Source organism: Bison bison, unplaced genomic scaffold, assembly GCF_000754665.1.
Source record: "Bison bison bison isolate TAMUID 2011002044 unplaced genomic scaffold, Bison_UMD1.0 scf7180017864266, whole genome shotgun sequence".
Taxonomy (NCBI): domain Eukaryota; kingdom Metazoa; phylum Chordata; class Mammalia; order Artiodactyla; family Bovidae; genus Bison; species Bison bison.
The window spans coordinates 36,003-36,350 of NW_011494838.1; positions in this window are offsets into that span (position 1 = coordinate 36,003).

Sequence of the window (348 nt, forward strand, 5' to 3'; positions counted from 1 at the left end):
AAGAGCTACCTTAAAACTCAACATTCAGAAAACTAAGATCATGGCATCTGGCCTCATCACTTCATGGCAAATAGATGGGAAAACAGCGGAAACAACGGCAGACTTTATTTTGGGGGGCTCGGAAATCACTGCAGATGGTGACTGCAGCTATGAAATTAAAAGAGGCTTGCTACTGCTGCTGCTGAGTCACTTCAGTCGTGTCCGACTCTGTGCGGCCCCATAAGGCTCCCCTGTCCCTGGGATTCTCCAGACAAGAACACTGGAGTGGGTTGCCATGTCCTTCTCCAATGCATAGAAAGTAGAAAAGTGAAATTGAAGTCGCTCAGTCGTGTCCGACTCTTAGCAACC